Consider the following 24,753-nt stretch of genomic DNA (forward strand, 5'->3'; position numbering starts at 1 on the left):
GACAGGGTGCGTTGATCAATGCATTTTTTATTTTTGAAAAAGCTGCAGTTTGATCTTTACTCCACCGAAATACGACATCATTTTTTAATAAATAGTTGAGGGGCTCAAGAATATCGGACTTATTTGAAATAAAACGACCAGCATAATTGATCATACCTAAGAGCTGTTGCAGTTCTTTTTTACTTGTAGGGTTAGGAAATTCTGTAATAGCTTCTACTCGAGATGGATCAATCATAATACCCTCACCTGAAATCACATGGCCTAAAAATGCAATTTTATTTACACCTATTAGACATTTCTTTTTGTTGAGTGTAATACCTTCTTTGCTGAGTCTCTGCAAGACTTCCCTAAGAATACGATCATGTTCTTCTACTGTGGGTGCATGTACTAATATATCATCGATGTGGGTAATGATACCTTTCAAACCTAGGAATAACTTAGAAAATTTCTGACTGAAAAATTCAGGAGAACAGGATATACCGAAAGGTAACCTTGTAAACATGAATCTGCCAAATGGGGTAATAAAAGTAGTTAAAGCTTGAGAGCTTTTTGAAAGTCGGACTTGGTAAAATGAAGAAGTAGCATCTAATTTTGAAAATATACGAGATCCCCCAAGTTGTGCCAATGAGGTTTCTACTTTAGGTATAGGGAAATAGGGTCGTAGAATGCTTTTATTTAAATGAGTATAATCCCCACAAATGCGCACCGTTTCCCCCTTTGGAACAACTACAATTGGAGCTACCCAACCTGTATGTTCTTCTACTGGTTCTATGATCTTTAAATCTTGAAGCCTTTTTAATTCTTTCTCTAATTTACCTAGTAAAGGTATAGGAACTACACGAGGAGTAGTCTGTACAAAAGGTTTAGCTTCTTCACAAACTTCAATGTTAATTTCATCTTTGAAGTTGCCTATTTCATTAAATATATCTGGAAATTCTTTTTCTACCTGTACATTAGTGCTAGAAGTTTGATTAATAGAATTTATTGAAAAGTTTAATACCTCGAGACATGAAATACCCGGCCTCCCCAGAATAGGCATTTTTAGATCTTGAATTACAAATATATCAAAAGTACAAGATTTGCCTTTAGAAGGATATGTAAGTCTTTCAGTAATTTTACCCAGAACTTTTAGTTTGGTACCATCAGGGCCTGATATTGTTTCAGAACAGTTTTTTAAACTCTTTAATAAGATTGAATCTAAATGATTTGATGGAATGCAGACAATATCAGCTCCTGAATCAACTAAAAAGGGAACTAATTTCTTATTATGACTTATTTGTAAGTTAACTAGCCATTGATTATGGTTATTTGTAAAAACATTTCCTAACATATGTTTAGTCAAAGTAACATTACCTAAGAAAAGAGGAGGATCCTGAATTTGAACACCACCTTCTGAAGAGGTGGTAATATGGTGGAGAGATCTTGAGTCCTTCTCCTTGGACAGACATACTCTATCCCAGTGACCAAATCTTCCACACCCTCTGCATGTAGATCTTCGAGCAGGACAGATTTCTCGTTTATGTTGTGCCAAACCACAATATTTACACTTTACCTCAGGATGTTGGGGACGTTTACTCGTATTGAAGCTTTTTGGAGTGTTTTCTTGTTTAGCTATAACATTAAGTGATGACTGTTGTTGTTGTAGTACACTGTTTTGCTGGGACTGCAATTCAGCTTGGCGTGCATATAATATTGCATCTGATAATGTAAGTTTGGCCTCTAATTGCATTTTTTCACTAGTCTTCTTGTCAAGCATACCAACGACAATCCTATCTCTTATAAACTCTTCTTTAAGTGCACCCAAGTTACAATTAGCTGCCAGAGCATGCACTGCTGCTATAAAACTATCAATGTTTTCCCCTGGTAATTGGACCCTAGAGTTAAATTGAAATCTTTCGAATATGATGTTTCTTCGTGGTATGAAATGGCTTTCCAGCGCTTGTATCATGTCATCATATACTGTAGGAACCTTCTGCATTTGTAAGAGGATTTCTTCACTCTTCCCGCCCATTATGTACAGGAGAGCATCTATCTTCTCTGAATCAGGCTTTGTTGACAAACCACTTACTTTTGCATACCTTTCAAACCTCTTTCTCCACTGAGACCAAGAAGCTGGATTTGAAAAATTGAATGCTTCAGGAGTTGAGACATGGAACCCTGATGAGCTTCCACTCGACGCTCCCGACAATTCCCCAGGATTAGGCATCGTTTTATTATTTGGTATTTATAGTATTTTACGTAGCTCACCTTATTTCCTGCAGAAATTTGTTTTAATCTTTATTTACCGCTGCCACCATGTTGTATTAATGAAACTTAAAAGCATATTGGAGATTTATAGATGCATTTATTATACAATTCTTGTAGATACAACCTAGCATGAACACGCTGTGATCTAGGGCTTCCTAACCTCTAAAAACCCCTCTGTCATCCTCCTAACCTCATGGCCTCTACCAACCAAGCCAGCCAGGAACTAACGTGCGGGGTGTTGCCTAATGTAGGAATACCTAACACAACAATATCTTCCTCCAAACAATTCTGCTCTCACAACTTGTTGTCTGGACTGTCCCCAGAAAAATTCCAAAAACTTCACTTTAAAACCATCAAAATCTTGGATCTCATTCTCCACATTCGTATACCAAATCTACGCTTCACCCTTCAGCTGATTTCTAATGACTTCACGAAATTCGTCGAAGTCATTGTATTGCAAATATTTGGTTGTGAGTATACGAATAAATGGTACTGGATGTTGAGATTTATAGTCCCCATTAAAATAAATTCTGTTCTCCGATGTTTCTATAGTATGGACTATTGTTCCTTTTGTTGTATTCCTAATCTTCTTCTCCATCTTTTCTATCTCTTGTTTAACTTCTTTTACTTCAAACTTTAATTTATTCTCCAATTGATCCTCCTTTTCCTTGGATGTTTTCTGATCTTTCTTGATTTGATTTATGTTTTCATCTACCATGATGAATCTTCTGTTCGTCCACTCTGCTTCCTTTTCTATATCTTCTTCTACTATATTTATTCTTTCTTTATGCTGTTGTATTTGTGTTTTAATCTCTTGATTTTCAACAGTCAATTTAGTTTCTAAATTTTCATGTTTACTCATGATCTCTCCGTACAACATTTTCACTTCTCCAATACTCTTATTTATTCTCTGTTCCATTTGTTCTTCTATTCTTTTAATGTTCTCTTCAAGTTTCTTTTCCAACCTCTGACTATTTTCTTCTGCTTTTCTGTTATTTTCTTCTAACTTGTCTTCCATCTTTTGACTATTTTCTTCTAATTTTTCTTCTACCCTTTGACTATTTTCTTCTAATTTTTGTTCTATTGATTTACTATTTCCCTCTAATTTAGTTCCCATTTTCTTGTTGTTTTCATCTAAGTGAATTAATTTTCTTTCTATTTTATTATTATTTTCTTCTATCTTTGTCAATATTAATTCCATGAATCTTTCAAGCTCGGATTTTTCTTCTTTCTGTTCCTCTCCTTCCTGTGTCGTCTTCGAAACAGATCTACGTCCATCTGCCATTTTGTAGAATATATCAGACTCAAAATTTTAATATTGATTATTTAATACGTGACTATTTTGCCCTATATTTATCTTATCGCCCAACGTTGGGCGCCAATTATTATATATTTTTTTATATGTTAATTTATTTTATTTATTTATTTATTTATTTTATTATTAATTATTTTATTTAATTTAATTATATTTTTATTATAGAATTATTTTTATTTATTGTTATTTATTAAATTTTTTTTTATTTTTTATTTAATTATATTTTTTAAAATATACTGATTTAATAATTGATTTTAATATTGATCTTGCCCGGCGCCATCTATTAATCACTTACCTTACTAGCTCAGTTATAATGTGAAACCTGCATGAAATCTCCTATCTGTGGAGGTGTGAGAAAAAGATTTCTGAAATATCAACTAAACAAACGACACAAAAATAAAGCTATGAAATGGTGGATAAATAACAAAAGACTGTCGAATATTGTACAGAAATTTGGAAATATATTGAAAAATAAAGGCTTTGTTATGCAACATCAAAAATACAAGGTAATTATACAATAGTATAGATCAGATCAATATGATATCAACTTGAAATATTTGCTGATCTATCTAACGCTAAATTATTTATTTTAGGTTATCTAGTCGAAAGTCTGAATAAAGAAATACGATGCAATGAATTTAACTATAAAAAAAATAAGAGTATTTGACAAAAAATTAAGTCGAAGATAACCCAAAATTATCTTGAATATTCAAAATTTGTTATACTAAAGCTAGAAAATGAAAAACATTGACTTTCGATCATGATCAATTAAAAATATAAACTGTTCAGTACAACCTTTCACGATGTAATATGAAGATAAACCAAACTTTTCTTATAAAGTTGAGGGTCATTTTTGAAAATTTTTTTTTTTACCATGAAGATTATTTATACAGGTTAGTAGAATAAAAGTTTTTTAATTTAAAATTTTTTACGATTTACCGCATTTTTCTCAAAAATTTGCGGAGCTACTTATAACAAGGTGTTGCCTGTTCAAAAGCCTGCAAAAGTCTCCTCAAAATGGATTCCTTTTGGCTTGGCGTCCCTTCACAGCCAATGGAAATTAATTATTAATAACAATCCTTGCTATGAAAATTTGAATTCACCAATCAAAAAATTCCAATAAATTTGACATTTCATCAAAATAATAATTTTGATGAAAATTTTGGAAATATGAACCCAAATTGTGATTCTATCCTAATCTTTGGGTATAATCTAATCTGGGATTTGAATAGATTAAACTTTCTAGTTCATTTTGATATAATTTCCTTCTTGCTAGGTGCCCTTATTAAAGTTCTATTAGGGTTCACTTCAACGTCCGACACTTCATTTTTAGTTTCTTTATCACTTACACTCACATATTAAAACTCAAATATTTACACAATTACTACATACAAAGGATTGAAATAACTTTCAATTTACACAAAATAAATCAGCAATTGAATATGCATAAGCCATTTCCTCAAAATATCATTCTTATACGTTAATTTGACCTATAGTTTCGACACTTGTCAAAGCTATTATTCTATTGAACTATTTTCCACATTTTTCTTTAAAATTTATACTAATACTATTAATATTGAACTAACTATTGTTCTCAAATTTTAGATTGATGTCTATTTCAACATAATTTCACAAATCTACACATGCAGCTAAGTGATGCAAGACGTATCACCTTAACGAAGTTCCTTTCGAAGTGACTTTTGGAAACATGGAACCTTTTGATGATTCTTACGAACAAATAAGGCTATTGTATGATACAAATAGAAGTAATTCTCTGGTAAAACTCAAAATTCAAATTATTATATGTTCTAGTTACTAATTTCTAATTTATATGTCATTGAAATATCATCTTTGATATAGGATTAACTATTTTCATTTCTTCTGTAATTCTACCTTTATACACTTAAATAAAACCATCTTATAACTATTTAATTATTACTAAGTGCTCTCCTAACTTTAGTTCTTTTTATAATTCTCATTCTTCTCAACCTTCCAATCAACGATACCCCTCAAAAGTGGCAATAATAAAAAAAATTATCCATATACTTTGGGCTTTATTATAATTACTAAATTATCTATTATTTTAACTATTCTATGGTTTGAGTATCTTAAAAAAAATCATAATAACTATTTAAAATCATGACAATATATATATATATATATATATATATATATATATATATATATATATATATATATATATATATATATATATATATATATATAATTGTGACTCCGCGTTGAATAATTTTGGTTTTGAGAAAAACCATTATTTTGACGACGTTTCGGCAAGATCTCACTTGCCATTGTCAAGTCAGGTAGTTCCGCTTCTCGTTGCTGCTGGAAGTAGACTGAATTTTTATTCACGATACCGTAACTTATATAGTTGATCCTGATGCATTTGCTTGACCTGCGCGTCTCTTGGATCTTGTGATTGGTCCAGTATATGTTGGGGGGTCTGGAAGGGTGACACGAGTAGATGTCGCTGCTTGATTTATTTTAGTCTTTTTCTTCAATACCGTTTTCCATGTTGTAGGAAGCCGTTGCGCCTCATCTCTTTGGTTTAGACCGTTGGGATTTCTTTCGATTTCTATCGATTCTCTGATTTCGCGTTTTCTTTTTATTTCTATGTTAGCTAACATCGTTGTTTGGTTCAGGTTTATTGTATGTCCTATATTTGCGACATGTTGTGCAAGGGATGACGTGGTTTCTCCCCTTTCGATGGCATTTCGGTGTTCTTCTCGTCTTACATGGATTCTTCGGTTGGTCTGTCCAATGTACGACTTTCCACAATCCCCACACGGAATCTTGTATACTCCTTGACTTTCTACCGATTTTTTGGTGTTGGTAGAATAGTTGAGATCTTTCTGTCGGTGTTAAATATCGTTTCTATGTTATGTTTTCTCAGCACTCTCCCTATTTTTTCTGTTGTACCCTTTACATATGGGAGAATGGTTTTGCCGATCGGTTTTTCGTCTTCTGTTGGGTCCTTCATTGTTCTTCGAGCATTTTGAGCTTTTTCGATGGTGTATGTTGAGAAGCCGTTTTCTCTTAACGCTGTTTTCACATTGTGCATTTCTTCATTTTGATGTTCTTGGTCTGTCAGTCTTTCGGATCTTGTAATCAAGGTCTTGATGACTGAATGTAATTGTGCAGGATGGTGGTGTGAAGCAGCATTTAGATATCTATCGGTATGTGTCGGTTTCCGATATACTGTATGGCCTATGTGCCCGTCTTATTTCTTTATTATTAACACATCTAAGAATGGTATTTGATCGTTTTCTTCCAGTTCCATAGTAAACTGAATTTTATGGTGGATATTGTTGATGTGTTCTAAAAATGCCTTTAGTTTTTCTTCTCCGTGGGTCCAGATGATAAAAGTGTCATCCACGTATCTAAACCAAAGTTTAGGCTTTTATTCAGCTGTTTCTATTGCCCGCTGTTCTATTTCCTTCATAAACAAGTTCGCTATTACTGGTGACAGTGGGGAACCCATCGGTGCTCCCTCAACTTGTTTATATCTTTGTTCCTTATAGATGAAATATGTGTTATTTAAACAGTATTTGGTTAGGTTTAGAGTATCCGGCGATATTGGATACTTTTTGCTTATGATGTCCAGTGATTCATCTATAGGAACATTCGTGAAAAGTGAGACAACATCGAAGCTGACTAGTAAATGTCCCGCCTCAAGAGTCACACCTTTTATACGCTCGATGAAGTGGCTCGCGTTCTTGACGTAAGAATCCGCTTCCTCCGCGTATGGTTGCAGCTGTTGAGCCAGAAATTTTGCCAGCGGTTGTAAGGGAGATCCGATGGAGCTCACAATTGGTCGCAGTGGTAATCCTGCCTTGTGTACCTTGGGTAGGCCGTAAAATTTTGGGCAACTTGATGACTTCTCTCTAGGTATGAGATGGACCTGTTGTTCTTTCTTGATATTTGAGGCTTTGATCTTGGCTTTTGTTATTTTCTCTAGATATGTTGTCGGGTCTGACGAGATGCTTTGATATGTTGTATCATTAAAGATGTCGTTTATTTTTGTTTCGTAGTCTTGAATATCCATTACTACCGTAGCGTTGCCTTTGTCAGCTAGAAGCACGATGATTTCTTTGTTGTTCTTCAAATTATGTAAGGCTTCTTTCTCTTCCCGTTTAAATTTCTTTTTGGTGGTTTAGCTGTTCTTAATATTTTTGATACGTCTTGGCGTATGATCTCGGCTGTTTCTGTTGGGAGACTAGTAATTAAAGTCTCTACCTAAGTAATGATATTTTCTACGGGAATGTGTGTAGGTGCAACAGCAAAATTGAAACCTTTTGCAAGAACACTCTTCGTGGGTTCATCCAGTGTCAGGTTTGAAAAGTTATGTACTAATTTGTTTGTTTCTATTTGTGATTTTTCTTTCTTTTTTGGCCGCTGTTGTAGTAACAAATTTTCAAACTTTTTAATTTGTTTGGTCTTAGTGAGATCAGCATCTGTTTCTGCTCGAAAGTTTGTCAGTTGTTCAAAGAAATTCCATAATGTTGGATGGATTGTGTTACTTAGTTTAAGATGCAGCTGTAATGATTCTGAATTCATTTTGTCGATGTCCCGTCTGGTATCATGGATCGCTTCTCTAATAAGCGCCAGGCTTGCCCTTCTTAAAATGTTTTTCGGTTTATAGTTGTTTTTGTGAAAAGTGAGCTTCATACAAGTCGGTATAATGCTTTCGTCACGGAATGGTTCTAAAAACGTAGGTTGCAAAAAAACGTCCTTCGTTTCGATCGTAGTTTTTCGTATCTTCTAATGTCTGGTAGAATTTCCTCCCCGTAGAGGTTAATTATGTTACACTTGAAGTTTCCGCGGGAGCTATATGTGCTTTCTGTTGTTTTCCGGGTTTGACTCCGCGTTGAATAATTTTGGATTTGAGAAAAACCATTATTTTGACGACGTTTCGGCAAGATCTCACTTGCCATTGTCAAGTCAGGTAGTTCCGCTTCTCGCTGCTGCTGGAAGTAGACTGAATTTTTATTCATGATACCGTAACTAATATAGTTGATCCTGATGCATTTGCTTGACCTGCGCGTCTCTTGGATCTTGTGATTGGTCCAGTATATGTTGGGGGGTCTGGAAGGGTGACACGCGTAGATGTCGCTGCTTGATTTATTTTGGTCTTTTTCTTCAATACCGTTTTCCATGTTGTAGGAAGCCGTTGCGCATCATCTCTTTGGTTTAGACCGTTGGGATTTCTTTCGATTTCTATCGATTCTCTGATTTCGCGTTTTCTTTTTATTTCTATGTTAGCTAACATCGTTGTTTGGTTCAGGTTTACTGTATGTCCTGTATTTGCGACATGTTGTGCAAGGGATGACGTGGTTCCTCCCCTTTCGATGGCATTTCGGTGTTCTTCTCGTCTTACATGGATTCTTCGGTTGGTCTGTCCAATGTACGACTTTTCACAATCCCCACACGGAATCTCGTATACTACTTGACTTTCTAACGATATTTTAGTTTTCGGTGTTGGTAGAATAGTTGAGATCTTTCTGTCGGTGTTAAATATCGTTTCTATGTTATGTTTTCTCAGCACTCTCCCTATTTTTCTGTTGTACCCTTCACATATGGCAGAATGGTTTTGCTGATCGGTTTTTCGTCTTCTGTTGGGTCCTTCATTCTTCTTCGAGCATTTTGAGCTTTTTCGATGGTGTATGTTGAGAAGCCGTTTTCTCTTAACGCTGTTTTCACATTGTGCATTTCTTCATTTTGATGTTCTTGGTCTGTCAGTCTTTCGGATCTTGTAATCAAGGTCTTGATGACTGAATGTAATTGTGCAGGATGGTGGTGTGAAGCAGCATTCAGATATCTATCGGTATGTGTCACTATCGGTATGTGTAAATGCTGCTTCACACCACCATCCTGCACAATTACATTCAGTCATCAAGACCTTGATTACAAGATCCGAAAGACTGACAGACCAAGAACATCAAAATGAAGAAATGCACGTTGCACGTCATCCATTTGGTTGCGATGTGTGGGAATGCCTCTCGATGCAATTTAGTTGGAGTATGGAGAACAGTGCCTACGTTTCTTCTGATGAAGCTCCAATAAGAGCAGAAAATCGCGGTTAAAGGAACTGGACTGCACTCCGTATTCTAATTAAAAAGTAAGATTGGTTTGCCTTCGCATCGCAACCGAATAAAAATGGTACACATTTTTATTTTATTTCGTATTACTCCGTAGACTAACCAGGTGCATCTTTCAGTTGGAACTTTGCCGGCTGCAGACGGGGGATGTGAATTGCAAAGTGTAGAATTCCTTCCCTCTCGTCTTCACTGCAGCATCCATATGACTTGCAAATTATAGAAGTCTTGGAGGTGTTACCATGAAAATGTACCAATAAGTTTTCAATTTAAAAATCTTTTAGTGATTTTTAATATTTTTCAATATTATTAATTTACTATTAGGATTGAAAACTTGCTTCGTCTTTCAATTGCCAGATGGCGCTAGCCACCTATTATCATCCATTTGGTTGCGATGTGTGGGAAAGCCTCTCGATGCAATTTAGTTGGAGTATGGAGAACAGTGCCTACGTTTCTTCTGATGAAGCTCCAATAAGAGCAGAAAATCGCGGTTAAAGGAACTGGACTGTACTCCGTATTCTAATTAAAAAGTAAGATTGGTTTGCCTCCGCATCGCAACCGAATAAAAATGGTACACATTTTTATGTTACACATATGGTACACATATATATATATATATATATATATATATATATATATATATATATGAAAAATAGTTAATTGCATTTCAGTTAGATTCGAACCCCACCGGTGCCCCGACTAGTTTCGACTCATGTCAAGTCGTCATCAGGAGACACTAGGTAGGTGCTCGAAGCTAACTGATTTGCCGCTATTACTTCGTAAATTTATATAGTTTTGTGAAATTGCATTTCAGTTAGATTCGAACCCCACCGGTGCCCCGACTAGTTTCGACTCATGTCAAGTCGTCATCAGGAGACACTAGGTAGGTGCTCGAAGCTAACTGATTTGCCGCTATTACTTCGTAAATTTATATAGTAATAGCGGCAAATCAGTTAGCTTCGAACACCTACCTAGTGTCTCCTGATGACGACTTGACATGAGTCGAAACTAGTCGGGGCACCGGTGGGGTTCGAATCTAACTGAAATGCAATTATCTATTTTTCATTTTACTGTTTTCTCCAGTAAGAGACGAATTGGTTAGCCCAAACGGTGTTTGCATGATGTATTGTCGGAAAAAGGATTCCGTTACATCGCCTTTCATAGCTTTATTGTTATAAAGCTTGATTTTGCTATTCGCCGGGCTACCAAGAGAATAATTATTTTATATATATATATATATATATATATATATATATATATTTATATATATATATATATATATATATATATATATATATATTTTATATTATATATATATATATATATATATATATATATATATATATATATATATATAAACAAAAGATGTAGATCTTTGAAACACACTCAGTGATCAAAAGATCCAAGGTTAATGGTTTAACGACCACTCGTACGAAATCAAACAGATGAAATAGAAAATGTGGAAAAATCCCCTTACATCCCCGAAATGGTGGATGTGTGAATTGTTCGTAAGGGGTTTTTCCACATTCTCTATTTCATCTGTTGTATATATATATATATATATATATATATATATATATATATATATATATATATATATATATATATATATGCTTTCTGTTGTTTTCCGGGTTTGACTCCGCGTTGAATAATTTTGGTTTTGATAAAAACCATTATTTTGACGACGTTTCGGCAAGATCTCACTTGCCATTGTCAAGTCAGGTAGTTCCGCTTCTCGCTGCTGCTTGAAGTAAACTGAATTTTTACTCACGATACCGTCGCTTATGTAGTTGATCCTGATGCTGCTTGCCCTGCGCGAACTCTGGCTCTTGTTATTGGTCCGGTGTAGGTTGCAGTCGTCGGCGGGATGTTACGCGTGGATGTTGCAGCCTGATTTATTTTGGTCTTTTTCTTCAATACCGTTTTCCAAGTTGTAGGAAGCCGTTGCGCATCATCTCTTTGGTTTAAGCCGTTGGGATTTCTTTCAATTTCTATCGATTCTCTGATTTCCCGTTTTCTTTTTATTTCGATGTTAGCTAACATCGTTGTTTGGTTCAGGTTTATTGTGTGTCCTGTATTTGCGACATGTTGAGCCAGGGATGACGTGGTTTCTCCCCTTTCGATAGCATTTCGGTGTTCTTCTCGTCTTACCTGGATTCTTCGGTTGGTCTGTCCAATGTACGACTTTCCACAATCCCCACACGGAATCTCGTATACACCTTGGCTTTCTAACGATATTTTGGTCTTTGGTGTTGGTAAAATAGTTGAGATCTTTCTGTCCGTATTAAATATCGTTTCTATGTTGTGTTTTCTCAGCACTCTCCCTATTTTCTCTGTCGTACCCTTCACATATGGCAGAATGGTTTTGCCGATCGGCTTATTGTCTTCTGTAGGGTCCTTATCTCTTCTTCGAGCATTTTGAGCTTTTTCGATGTTGTATGTTGAGAAGCCGTTTTTTCTTAACGCTGTTTTCACGTTATGCATTTCTTCATTTTGATGTTCTTGGTCTGTCAGTCTTTCGGATCTTGTAATCAAGGTTTTGATGACTGAATGCAATTGTGCAGGATGGTGGTGTGAAGCAGCATTTAGATATCTATCGGTATGTGTCGGTTTCCGATACACTGTATGGCCTATGTGTCCGTCTTGTTTCTTTATTATTAACACATCTAAGAATGGAATTTGATCGTTTTCTTCCAGTTCCATGGTAAACTGAATTTTATGGTGGATATTGTTGATGTGTTCTAAAAAAGCCTTTAGTTTTTCTTCTCCGTGGGTCCAGATAATAAAAGTATCATCCACGTATCTAAGCCACATTTTGGGTTTGTATTCAGCTGTTTCTATTGCCCGCTGTTCTATTTCCTTCATAAACAAGTTCGCTATTACTGGTGACAGTGGAGAACCCATCGGTGCTCCCTCAACTTGTTTATATCTTTGTTCCTTATAGATGAAATAAGTGTTATTTAAACAGTGTTTGGTTAGGTTTAGTGTATCCGGTGATATTGGATACTTTTTGCTTATGATGTCCAGTGATTCATCTATAGGAACATTCGTGAAAAGTGAGACAACATCGAAGCTGACTAGCAAATGTCCCGGCTCAAGAGTCACACCTTTTATACGCTCGATGAAGTGGCTCGCGTTCTTGACGTAAGAATCCGCTTCTTCCGCGTACGGTTGCAGCTGTTGGGCCAGAAATTTCGCCAGCGGTTGTAAGGGAGATCCGATGGAACTCACAATTGGTCGCAGTGGTAATCCTGCCTTGTGTACCTTGGGTAGGCCGTAAAATTTTGGGCATCTAGATGACTTCTCTCTAGGTATGAGATGGACCTGTTGTTCTTTATTGATATTTGAGGCTTTGATCTTGGCTTTTGTTATTTTCTCTAGATAGGTTGTCGGGTCTGACGAGATGCTTTGATATGTTGTATCATTTAAGATGTCGTTTATTTTTGTTTCGTAGTCTTGAATATTCATCACTACCGTAGCGTTGCCTTTGTCAGCTGGAAGAAAACGATCAAATTCCATTCTTAGATGTGTTAATAATAAAGAAACAAGACGGACACATAGGCCATACAGTGTATCGGAAACCGACACATACCGATAGATATCTAAATGCTGCTTCACACCACCATCCTGCACAATTGCATTCAGTCATCAAAACCTTGATTACAAGATCCGAAAGACTGACAGACCAAGAACATCAAAATGAAGAAATGCATAACGTGAAAACAGCGTTAAGAAAAAACGGCTTCTCAACATACAACATCGAAAAAGCTCAAAATGCTCGAAGAAGAGATAAGGACCCTACAGAAGACAATAAGCCGATCGGCAAAACCATTCTGCCATATGTGAAGGGTACGACAGAGAAAATAGGGAGAGTGCTGAGAAAACACAACATAGAAACGATATTTAATACGGACAGAAAGATCTCAACTATTTTACCAACACCAAAGACCAAAATATCGTTAGAAAGCCAAGGTGTATACGAGATTCCGTGTGGGGATTGTGGAAAGTCGTACATTGGACAGACCAACCGAAGAATCCAGGTAAGACGAGAAGAACACCGAAATGCTATCGAAAGGGGAGAAACCACGTCATCCCTGGCTCAACATGTCGCAAATACAGGACACACAATAAACCTGAACCAAACAACGATGTTAGCTAACATCGAAATAAAAAGAAAACGGGAAATCAGAGAATCGATAGAAATTGAAAGAAATCCCAACGGCTTAAACCAAAGAGATGATGCGCAACGGCTTCCTACAACTTGGAAAACGGTATTGAAGAAAAAGACCAAAATAAATCAGGCTGCAACATCCACGCGTAACATCCCGCCGACGACTGCAACCTACACCGGACCAATAACAAGAGCCAGAGTTCGCGCAGGGCAAGCAGCATCAGGATCAACTACATAAGCGACGGTATCGTGAGTAAAAATTCAGTTTACTTCAAGCAGCAGCGAGAAGCGGATCTACCTGACTTGACAATGGCAAGTGAGATCTTGCCGAAACGTCGTCAAAATAATGGTTTTTATCAAAACCAAAATTATTCAACGCGGAGTCAAACCCGGAAAACAACAGAAAGCACATATAGCTCCCGCGGAAACTTCAAGTGTAACATATATATATATATATATATATATATATATATATATATATATATATATATATATATATATATGTATATATATACATTTAAAGGTATTCAGCTAGTGAATTCGGAGGTTGAATCGGTCAATTTAGTTGGCAATTAAATAAAGAATATAGAATTAAATACAGAATATTTGTTTTAACATCTTAAACATACTACAAATTGCTTTGTAAGTATTATATCACTTTTGTTAAGGTTATTTATACTTATAGACTTCATCCTTTATCTGTAGTGAACTGATGAAGCTTTCGAAATTGTAAAGCGAAACGTTTTCAATATATCAATGAAGTAGTTGACTTCTTTATTTAATTGCCAACTAAATTGACCGATTCAACCTCTGAATTCACTAGCTGAATACCTTTAAATTTAAATTAACGATCGCATACCTTGCAATATATATATATATATATATATATATATATATATATATATATATATATATATATACCACCTATTTGAAATATCCTCAATAAGTTGTAAGTACATATAATTTTATATACATATTTTCATATTGTTTCACATATATAATATAATTGTAGCACCCTGACGATGTTCATAATCATGAACGAAAGCTCGGAATAAAGACTTAAAAGAGTACACTTATCAATTGCTGCATAACCCAATAACCAAAAACTGTATATATATATATATATATATATATATATATATATGTATCCACAGAGAACGACAGTTCTCACCAGTGGCGCACAACACCCCTACAAGCGACACTATATATACACGAAATTTTCGATTTTCTAAACCTGACTGAATTGAAAATTGGGCCAAATCCCATCTTAAAGTTTAGGAAAAGACTCGTCCATCCATATGTTACCTCTCCATTTTGGTCCAAGGGTGTGGATTTTACGGCCCTTCCCATTTAAAGCCTGTTTTTCGTTTTCGTCCCCAAAACTCCCAAAAATTTCAAAAATTTAAGCCCGACCTTTGCGGCTTCTGATAGCACAGATCATTACCTTTCCAACGCATGTTTAATTTTGAAAATCGGTTATACCATTCAAAAGTTATCGAGCTCAGAAATATGACTCAATTTTTATTTAAAAAATGGAAAATGTTTGTGGATATGTATGTATGTATGTATGTATGTATGTGTGTGGAAAAGTTACACCGATCTGAATTTTTTTTCTGTGTTTCAAGAAGGTGTGAGGGCCGATTCAGAACCGGTCTAATTTTTGACTTCTGACTACCCGTAAGCCAGCTAGAGGACTAGGTAGATACAAAATAGCATATTTTTTGGGCGTATATACCTTAGGTTCAAGGAAAGACAGGAAAACCGCAAATACACCAAATCAATAGGGTTGAGTTAATCTTTCAAGTGGCGCCTAAGCGATCAAGCTGAGACATACACACTGCTCGTCATAGCCAAAAAACTGAAAAATTAAACTTTGAAAATTATGGTTTTTCGACAATTACTCAAAATTTCAACCAACGAATTGCACCAATAACTGAGCGTTTGTAGAAGGACTCAGGACGCGTCTAACGGTGTGTACCTCATATCTGGGAAAATTCGAATTTTTAAGTTATAGGCTTCATAAGTATAATCAAATCTATTTCTTACGGGAAAAACGGTTTTTCAAGCTCAATAATTCCTGTAATACGTTCAGTTATCATACTCGATCTTGGATGCTGGTCAGATACTATTTGTTAATACGTTTCAAATTCATGTTTAGTGATCAACATCAGGTAAACCGTTCAGAAGTTATAGAGCTCCAAAAGTATAATTAGTCCAGGAACTGAAATTTTTCACTTCGCAATTTTTACAGAATGGATAGATTTGCTTGAAAATTTGACAATAAGTAGTGGATAGTCCAAGGATCAAAATCTATATGATGCCGAAAGACGCTTTTACCATGGGGTTGTTGCCACCTCATCTCGAGGGTGGAAATTTTTTATTATATTTTGACCGCAAATGCTGGTAAAAATATTAATTATAAGCAAAAAATGTTCATTATACATTTTTTTGATAAAATTAATAGTTTTCGATTTATTGGTTATCGAAGCTGTTAGTTTTATATCGAAAAAATTACCAGAGAACGGCAGTTCTCGCCAGTGGCGCAGAAATACGCCCCCTTACACGCGACACTATTATATACACGAAATTTTCAATTTTCTAAATCTGACTGAATTGAAAATTGTGCCAACTCCCATCTTCAAGTTCAGAAAAAGACTCACCCATTCATATGTCAACCATCCATTTTGGTCCAAGGGTGTCGATTTTACGGCCCTTCCTATTTAGGTCTGTTTTTCGTTCTGGCCCCCAAAACTCCCAAAAACTTCAAAAATTTAAGTCCGACCTTTGCGACTTCTAACAGTACTGATCATTACCTTTCCAACGCATGTCTAATTTTGAAAATCGGTTATACCATTCAAAAGTTATAGAGCTTAGAAATGTGACTTAATTTTTATTTAAAAAAGCCAGCTATAGGACTTGGTAGGTACAAAACGGCATATGTTTTGGGGGTATATATATTCGGATCAAGAAGAGCCAGGAGAACCGCAAATACATCAAATTAATAGTGTTGACTTAAGCTTTCAAATGGTGTTTAAGCCGTCAGAATCAGACATACACACGGCTCAGTATAGCCGAAAAACTGAAAAACTAAACTTTGAAAATTTTGGTTTTTCGACAATTACTCAACATTTCAACCTACAAATTGCGCCAATAACTTAGCGTTTATAGAAGTACACCAGACGAATTTAACGGTGTATACCTCATATCCCGGAAAATTTGAATTTTTTAGGTTGTAGGCTTCATAAGTATGATAAAATCTATTTCCTGTGGGAAAAAACGGTTTCTCAAGCTCAATAATTCCTGTAGTAGCTTCAATTTTCATACTTGACCTTAGATCCATCAGATACTACTGGTCAATACGTTTCAAACTCATGTTTACTGATCAAAATCGGTTAAGCCGTTTAGAAGTTTTTAAGCTACAAAAGTATAATCCAATTTACGATTATTCCCGAAATGGTTTATGTAGTTGTAGTGGTTACGACGCTAAATTTGATCTGGCAACGGGCAATCCGACTTCATTTACCGGCCATCTCAATTTTTTTTCAATCTATTTCGAATAAAAAAAAATCTAGTGTACATTCGATGGACACTAGATCATTTGGGAGATAATGCAACAAAGGTGACCATTTATAAAGCTTGACGTGTAATAGAGGAACATTGCATTCAACTTCATACATTTAATTTATAAATAACTTTGAAAAACTCCTGATACAAGAATAAAAAACCGCTAAACGCCGTAAAAATGAGTGGCGCATAAAATATTCCAGCTACAAAAGATCTGATATGAATATTACGTGGCGCGAAAATGGATTTTCATTTGATGCAAAACAAAATTCTAGTTTTATTTTAAAAGATTTTTCCATAATATTTGCTAAATTTGAAGTAAACGCGCCACAAAAGAGTTTCAAAATTCAAACTGTATCAAAGTTACTCTTTTGTGGCGCGTTTACTTCAAATTTAGCAAATATTATGGAAAAATCTTTTAAAATAAAACTAGAATTTTGTTTTGCATCAAATGAAAATCCATTTTCGCGCCACGTAATATTCATATCAGATCTTTTGTAGCTGGAATATTTTATGCGCCACTCATTTTTACGGCGTTTAGCGGTTTTTTATTCTTGTATATATCTATACAGTGCTAGTCAAAAGTCCGTACCCCCCCTCGTATCTTTTGAACGGTTATAGCTATAATAGTGAAATTTGGAGGGAGGAAATAAACGGACGTGAGCTTCTTAACTAGTCATGACAGGTAACGTAACAGAGACAGGTGACTTTACAGCGCCACTGTGACAGATAATTTTAAATGGGACCTTATGGCAAGTGATACCTCGTTTGAAAGGTATTGAAAATACCTATTCAGTCATACTAATTTTGTTTGAGTTTAAGCTAATTTTGATGAATAAATGAAATAAATATAAAATTGTAGTTTCGCATTTAATTAAAAACATTCAAAATTCCGCCTATGATTACTTGTCAAAAAGGTTGACGTTGACGTAAAAACTACTAGAGAATTGAAAAACGTCATCTTTTTGACAAAAAAACCCATAGGCGGACATTTGAATTTTTATTAATTAAATGCGCAAGTACAATATTATATTTATTTAATTTTTTCACCAAAATCAAAATCAACTTAAACCCAAAAAAAATTTGTATATTGAATACCTTTCAAATGAGGTATCACTTGCCATAAAGCCCCATTTAAAATTATCGGTCACAGTGGCTCTGTAACGTCATCTGTCACTATTACGCCACCTGTCATGACTAGTTAAGAAGCTTACCTCCGTTTATTTCCTCCCTCCAAATTTCACTATTATAGGTATAACCGATCAAAAGATACGAGGGGGTACGGACTTTTGACTAGCACTGTATATATATATATATATATATATATATATATATATATATATATATATATATATATATATATATAAAATATTGTTAATTTTGAGGTTGCAGTCATAAATTTCAGGGGGCAGGATAAGTAAAACTCTTAGTTATTATCAAGCTTTCGCAAAATTTATTTGCTTCTTCAAGATATGCTAAAAAAGTTTTAGTAAATACAATGAAATTAAGACGATAAAAAATATTGTACATAAAATTTATGACTGCAACCTCAAAATTAACAATATTTTACATAGTGTCAGTCAATATTACCTAACTGCTTTATATATATATATATATATATATATATATATATCTATATATATATATATATATATATATATATATATATATATATATATATATATATATATATATATATATATATATATATATATCTATATATATAGAGAGAAATCTTTTCGTTTAATTCATATAGATGTCGTACCAAGTGTACTGAAGTCTGGTTATTTTATTATTACCAGAAAGCCCAAATGCATTTTGTTACACCTCGACCATCCACCTAGATGTTCCTGACGAGAGCTTGACATGAGCTCGAAACACGTCGTGTAGAATATCGGTGGTGGTCGAAGTAAAATAAAATGCAATCGCCGTTTCCTTTCATATCACGGTTTCTCCATTATTGACGAATGTGTAGCGAATAACGTGGCTTTGTAGACAAATCTGTGACACAAAGAGGTGTCTTTTGTCGTTCATCGTCTTTTATGAAGACTTTGAAATTTACATTTTCGCGTCCGCTACGGAAAAGATATATATATATATATATATATATATATATATATATATATATATATATATATATATATATATATATATATATATATATGAAAAATAGATAATTGCATTTCAGTTAGATTCGTACCCCACCGGTGCCCCGACTAGTTTCGACTCATGTCAAGTCGTCATCAGGAGACACTAGGTAGGTGTTCGAAGCTAACTGATTTGCCGCTATTCCTTGGTGAATTTATAAACTAAATCCACCAGAGTATACTTAGTACGACATCTATATGTGAAAAGAGAAAATAATTATTCTCTTGGTAGCCCGGCGAATAGCAAAATCAAGCTTTATAACAATAAAGCTATGAAAGGCGATGTAACGGAATCCTTTTTTCGACAATACATCATGCAAACACCGTTTGGGCTAACCAATTCGTCTCTTACTGGAGAATACAGTAAAATTAAAAATAGATAATTGCATTTCAGTTAGATTCGAACCCCACCGGTGCCCCGACTAGTTTCGACTCATGTCAAGTCGTCATCAGGAGACACTAGGTAGGTGTTCGAAGCTAACTGATTTGCCGCTATTCCTTGGTGAATTTATAAACTAAATCCACCAGAGTATACTTAGTACGACATCTATATGTGAAAAGAGAAAATAATTATTCTCTTGGTAGCCCGGCGAATAGCAAAATCAAGCATTATAACAATAAAGCTATGAAAGGCGATGTAACGGAATCCTTTTTCCGACAATACATCATGCAAACACCGTTTGGGCTAACCAATTCATCCCTTACTGGAGAATACAGTAAAATGAAAAATAGATAATTGCATTTCAGTTAGATTCGAACCACACCGGTGCCCCGACTAGTTTCGACTCATGTCAAGTCGTCATCAGGAGACACTAGGTAGGTGTTCGAAGCTAACTGATTTGCCGCTATTCCTTGGTGAATTTATAAACTAAATCCACCAGAGTATACTTAGTACGACATCTATATGTGAAAAGAGAAAATAATTATTATCTTGGTAGCCCGGCGAATAGCAAAATCAAGCTTTATAACAATAAAGCTATGAAAGGCGATGTAACGGAATCCTTTTTCCGACAATACATGTGTCTCCTGATGACGACTTGACATGAGTCGAAACTAGTCGGGGCACCGGTGGGGTTCGAATCTAACTGAAATGCAATTATCTATTTTTCATTTTACTGTATTCTCCAGTAAGAGACGAATTGGTTAGCCCAAACGGTGTTTGCATGATGTATTGTCGGAAAAAGGATTCCGTTACATCGCCTTTCATAGCTTTATTGTTATAAAGCTTGATTTTGCTATTCGCCGGGCTACCAAGAGAATAATTATTTTCTCTTTTCATATATATATATATATATATATATATATATATATATATATATATATATATATATATAGTGGCTAAAACACCCCCGTGGGGGTAGCGCCGCCTTTACAGGCTCTCTAGATCCATGTTTTCGAGGTGGATCAGTCCTCCACTCTTCTCTTTCTTAAACTGCATTACATATTATAGATATAGATGTGTGAATTATTCGTAAGGGGATTTCTCCACATTCTCTATTTCATTTGATTGATATATATATATATATATATATATATATATATATATATATATATATATATATATATAAAGGGTGGTCTACAGCTAATGCCGTTTCCCTTCCGTCAGCCAGGACTTCCATTTTTTTCGATCTCCTAGTCTCCGTCTTCCAATCCTTTCTTAGACATGGCTTCGTCGACTTCATTTTTCCAAGATCTTCTCGGTCGTCCTCTTCTTCTCGTTCCTCTTGGGCTCCATTCTGCAACCTTGTTTATCCAAGTGTTTTCTGCTCTGCGTACGTGGCCATACCATTTTAGTCTTCTCTCGTCTATATATTGCAGGGCATCTTTTTCCACTTGAATTCTTCGCCTTATCTCCTCATTTGTTATTCTGTCTCTTCTGGTGAGACCACAGCATCTTCTCCAGTATTCCATTTCGGTTGCCAGAATGCTTTTTTGGGTTTTTTGTTTATGACCCAAATTTCTGCTGCATATGTCATGATGCTTCTTACTATTGTTTGGTATATAATTTTTTGTTTTTTCCCTTGATGTTCTTATTCCAGATTACATTATGGAGTTGTCTGATGCAAGATCTTGTTTGTCCCAATCTACTTTTTATTTCTGCTTCTGTTGTTCCGTTTTTCGACATTACAAAGCCCAAATATTTAAAATTCTTCGTTTCTTTTATTTCAACTTGATCTTCTACTTCTAAGTTTTTTACGTCTTCTTCCGATTTTGCTAAGTATTCCGTTTTCTTCATATTTATTTCCAGGCCCACCTTTTTGTACTCCTCTTTTAGTTTTCTTACCATGTAACTGATATCCTCTTCATCTTGAGCCATCACCACCTGATCGTCTGCGAAACAGAATAGAATAGAATAGAATAGAATAGAATACTTTATTTGTCCTGCAAGATCATTTACATGATATAGGATACTTCAGTTTAAAATACAAATATATGCATATATAAAATATCACTTAAAAATTATTATAAGGTAAAATACAAACAGTACATAGAATTAATTATTTACATCACCCATATATTCGCTTACACTATATTTAGAAACAATTTTGCACTAGGTACGATTTTAGTTTGCCTCAAAATTTATTTGGGTTTATTTCAGATCTAATACCATTGGGAAGATGATTGAAAAGTCTTATACCCATATAATACTGGGATTTTTCGTATCGTCCAGTATTATGTTTTGGTAGTCTTAAAAAGTCATTTTGTCTAGTGGGGTACTGATGATAATAAGAGTTTGAATGAAACGTAGTTATATTAGATTTTACATACAGTATACATTTAAAAATATAAATAGAAGGTACTGTTAAAATGTTATATTTTTTAAAATATTGTCGACATGAAAACCTGTATGGCAAATTGAAAATTAATCTAATTATCCTTTTCTGAGAGACAAATACTCTTGTAGCACTCACAGCACTACCCCAAAGATTTATATTACAGGCCAAGTGAGAATACACAATTGCATAATAAATATTCAATAACTGTTCAATTGTAAAAAAACTTTTTAATTGTAAAATTGCGTAATAGCTACTATTTTTTTTTCTTGAAAACGTGATTAATTTGAGATTCCCAGCTCATAGTACTATCTAGATACAAACCCAAAAGTTTAGTGGTAGTTGTCGAATGAACCATGCTATCATTTACTTTGATAGAGAACTGATAACTTGAGTTAGATCTATAGTAGAATTGCATGTTAGTGGTCTTTTTAGCATTAACAACCAAAGCATTATTTTTACACCATCCTGTAAAGTCTTCTGATATAACATTCAGTAAGACAGTTAATTCCTCAACACTTGAAGCAGATGTAGCAATAGTTGTGTCATCTGCATACATAAATATGTTATTTGATCTGACATATTTGGGCATATCATTAACATAGCATATGGATATTAAAGGTCCCAGTATTGAACCCTGAGGAACGCCAATATCAACATCACCATAATATGATCGACAGTCATTAAGTTTAACGAGAATTTTCCTAGAATGTAAATATGATGACAGCCATAATGAGAACTGACCCCGAAAACCAATATTATTTAACTTCTCTGTAGCAACTCTTACGTTTATAGTATCAAATGCCTTTGAAAGATCAAAAAAAAGTGCACCCACAAAATCACCCCGATCCAGTGCATTGTGAATGAAACTGAGTAATTCAGCAGTAGCACCCTCTGTTGATCTTCCAGGCAGAAATCCGTGTTGGTTAGAACATAATATATTGTATTTATTAAGGAAGCTATACATTCTTTTGTATACACATTTCTCAAAAACTTTACACAAAACAGTAGGTACCGTAACTGGCCTATACCTAATTATCTAAAACAGAATTATCTCCACTCTTGAATATTGGAGTTACAACTCCTACCTTCAAACTATGTGGGAAGATACCTTGGGCCACTGATAAATTTATCAAGTGTGCAAGTGGTTTCGCTATATATTCACTAATACACTTTACCAATTTAGTCGATATACAATCAATACCTACTGAGGTAACATTTTTCAAGGAGCCAATAACCTTTCTGACTTCACATTCATCTACAGGAAAAAAATAAAATGATTTATCTACATGTTGTGTAGTGTAATGATCAAAATTGGATTCTTCAAAAATATCTATGATTTTATTTTTAGGGCAAGTAGTAAAATGCTCTACAAAAGCATTTGCCATCTCATATTTATTTGTGATAATTTTATCAGCAAGTTGGATTTTGTCACAATTATTACGTTTTACCGTCTTACCTATTTTGTTATTTACCGTGCGCCATATAAACTTCTGCTTCTGTTGTATAGTATTCTTACATTCTAAACTATTTTGAAAGAAACTCTTTTTTGCTTCGTCGATTAATTTGACATATTGCTTCTTTTTTTCTTTATATTTCAAATGCATGTCTATATTTTGGAGGTTATTTGATAGCGAAAAAAGACTTCTCAAATCATTTCCCTCCTGTACTATACCATTTGTTACCCAACTATTTTTAGGCTCATTGCGAATTATTTTACTAGTCATTGGAGAAGATATGTCAATATGGTACGTCAGTACCCTCAAAAATGTTTCAAATGCCAAATTAACGTCATCGAGACATTCGTAAACCTCTTGAAAATATTCAGTGGAAAAACTACTTTGTAAATTTAATATATTCGAGTGAGAAAGGTTTCTAAACGTTACTTTTTGACCTCTTTTATCTTGTCCTGTTTCAGTTTTAGCATCTATTAATAAAACTTCCAAACCAAGATGATCACCTAAAACAAAGTCTTTGGTAGTTTCGTTATATTGATGTGGCCAATTTGTAAGAAAATAATCTAATTTACTTTTAGAAGTTTTTCCATTTTTGTCTGTAAAAATTCGTGTAGGTTCTTTATTTTTGCATTTTAAATTAAAACTTTGTATAAGATCAGTAAATAAAATTTTTCCCTAGAGTCTTTCAGATAATCTATATTAAAATCACCGCACAAAATAATAGTTTTAAAATGTTTAAAACAATAATTTAGACAAGAGTAAAGTTTGTTTACAAATATCTCGATATCGCCAGAAGTGGCTCTGTAAATATTAATAAGACAACACATACCATCTTTTAAGCTAAAAGTAACACAACAACATTCAAAATGTAATTCTTCCGCCATAGTATTTAAAAAAACTTGAGGTTTACAAAATAAACAATATTTTATGTAAATCGAAACACCTCCATGACATTTATCTTTTCTTGT

The 24,753-nt window shown here is 34.4% G+C and overlaps 1 long non-coding RNA gene across 1 annotated transcript; it reads left to right on the forward strand.

The window, feature by feature from the left end:
• Window positions 1-3,797: 3,797 nt before the first annotated feature.
• On the forward strand, window positions 3,798-5,410 carry LOC126882189 (uncharacterized). The gene is made up of 3 exons (XR_007697207.1): window positions 3,798-4,068; window positions 4,156-4,455; window positions 5,168-5,410. It is a non-coding gene; the product is annotated as an uncharacterized LOC126882189 (long non-coding RNA).
• The last annotated feature ends 19,343 nt before the right edge of the window (window positions 5,411-24,753 follow it).

Source organism: Diabrotica virgifera, chromosome 3 (genome assembly GCF_917563875.1).
Source record: "Diabrotica virgifera virgifera chromosome 3, PGI_DIABVI_V3a".
NCBI classification, from domain to species: Eukaryota; Metazoa; Arthropoda; class Insecta; order Coleoptera; family Chrysomelidae; genus Diabrotica; species Diabrotica virgifera.